At 44.5% G+C, this 2,452-nt stretch overlaps 1 pseudogene; it reads right to left on the reverse strand.

Moving 5' to 3' along the window:
• Nucleotides 1-376: 376 nt before the first annotated feature.
• Nucleotides 377-2,117, reverse strand: LOC133094118 (voltage-dependent anion-selective channel protein 1-like; annotated as a pseudogene).
• Nucleotides 2,118-2,452: the final 335 nt, after the last annotated feature.

Here is a 2,452-nt window from a genome sequence, read left to right on the forward strand (position 1 = left end):
CTTCTTGCTTCCTGATTAAAGAGTTAGAAACTACCCCTTAATGGAAGAAACTACCCCTTCCTCCTCCTTCCTGCCAGGAATGTGCTTGTGTGAGGACATGATGGCTGGAGCTGTGGCAGCCGTCTTGCCATCAAAAGGTAATAAGCTTAAGAAAAGCAAGCACAGTGAATATGGCTGAACAGAGAGATCAACAGTGCCTGGTCCTTGCTGACATTTTTGAGCTGCTCATCGACTCTGGATCAGGCTTCATTTTTTTTTTAAGGTTTCAATATTTTATTCAAGTTTTATTTTAAGTGATGTTAATTACAGCATTTGAAGGGGAGGAACTAATTCCACACAAAATGGAAGACTCTAAAATGTACCCATTAAACTGCTAAAAAATAAACTGAGTGGTGAGAATACAACAGAAGTTCAATTTAGATTCTGAGTGTTGTCACCATGTGATTACAGTCACAGGGACTCTTCCCAGCTTGCAGCTGGAGCTCTTAGAAGCTATTTCATACTCTGGTGCAAGGGCAAAAAAACACAACATGAGAAAAAACACAATTAAGTCCTGAATTATTGGCTTCATCACATCCACCTTCTCCACCCCAAAATGGCACAGAAGAAACAGCTACCACTCCCTGCAGACTACTTTTGGTGTAAAAGAGGTGATGGATTGGGGTGGAAAAAGTCCCTGCCTAAAAAAGTCCCTTTCAGATGAGTTTGTATACACCATCAAACAGCCTCTCCTCAATCAGGATAGGAAATCAAGGTTCAATTCTCAGGAAGTCACAATTTCATTCATTTACTCAATACGAATTTACAAATTACAAAGTGCCTGCAAATGATCAACTTCCACTTGCAGCCATTTCTAGGTAAAAAAGAAACCTGACATCTCTAGAGGGGCCAGCAAGCTCCCCCTCAAGTCTACAGCTGAAAGGACCTTTTTTGAAATTGGGTTTCTTCTGTACCTCTGAAGGGGTAACACCCTAAAGCTGAATCATCTTTAACCTGGAAGTCTAACATGATATTTAGCGATACTTGCATCCCAGACATACAACATTAAAAGGTACACTAAATTCTGAAGGTAGCTATGCTGCAAAATAGTTTAAAATTAAACGATTTTACAGTATTCATTTATGCTTGAAACTCCAGTCCTAGACCAAGCTTGTGGCCACCAGCGTTGACATTCTTGCCATCCAGCAGAGCTGACAGTGTCAGTTTGATACCTGGCTTTAGGGTCTGAGTATATCCTAACCCTATGAGGCTGGAGTTGTTCACTTTAGCCGAGAAGCAGGCGTCAGGGTCGATCTGGTACTTGACTGCTATTCCGAAGCGAGTGTTACTGTTTCCCGCTGTCCAGGCCAGATTAACAGCAGTCTGCAACTTCTTGTTCACTTTCTGATAAATGGAGCCGCCAAACTCTGTCCCATCATTTACATTAGTGTGAAGCTGGAACTCATCGGCCTTGTAGCCAACTGCAAAGTTGCTCTGGGTCACTCGAGACTTTGCGGTCTCAAAATTCATCTGGTAGCCAGCCAGCCAGCCAGCCCTCATAACCCAGCACCAGAGCACCCCGGATGGAAGGCCCGACAATGTCGAAATCCACGTCACAGCCCAGGTTGATATGTTCCCGCTTGTACCCTGTCTTGATTTTAGCATTTATTTTCCCAGTGTTTGGAGAGAAGGATGAATCGAAGGTCAGCTTCAGGTCACGTGCAAGCTGATCTTCCACAGTAATCTCCGTGCCTAGTGTGTTGTCAGTGTTCCATTTCTCCGTAAACGTCAGATCATATTCGGTCCATCTGTACTTGGTTTCCAGACTGCCCGTCACTTTGGTGGTCTCAGTGTCGGCTGAACCTGAGCTTGTTAATTCCAGTCCATTCTCAGATTTTGTTTTCAAATCAGGTTTTATTAAGCCAAACCCATAGCCCTTGGTGAAGACATCCCTGGCAGATTTACCAATATCAGCATACGTGGGAGGCACAGCCATCTTCTGCACCCCTCTTTGCAGGTTGCACACCTTGGCAAACACTGTTTTCTGTCCTAATGGCCGGACATCTAGGAATCATGCTCCATGCATTGTGAATCCTCCAGGAAGAAATCCAGACTTCATATTGAGATAATTCAGTGTCATAATGATTTAGCCACAGTCTGTTTAGGTCTTTTGTTACATGTAACCTATCTGACACAAAGGGCAGAGGCAGACAGACACCAGTTGCAGAATTCAAGTCACATGGATGAGACCTGATAAGAAGCAGGGGCAGGCCAGACAAAGACCTGGAGGGCAGCACGAAGCAAAGCTCAATGGCATCACCAGGCCAAGGAACAATTTCTTGGCATTTCCTGGGCTATCTGGCCTATCATCAACAGAAGCCTGAACCTGCTACACCGGCCCATGGCTTTGATGGTACTCCAGGTGTCTCTCATCGGTGATTACCCAAAGCTAGTGCACAAAGAACTGTTGCCT

Source organism: Eubalaena glacialis, chromosome 1 (genome assembly GCF_028564815.1).
Source record: "Eubalaena glacialis isolate mEubGla1 chromosome 1, mEubGla1.1.hap2.+ XY, whole genome shotgun sequence".
In the NCBI taxonomy this organism is placed as follows: domain Eukaryota; kingdom Metazoa; phylum Chordata; class Mammalia; order Artiodactyla; family Balaenidae; genus Eubalaena; species Eubalaena glacialis.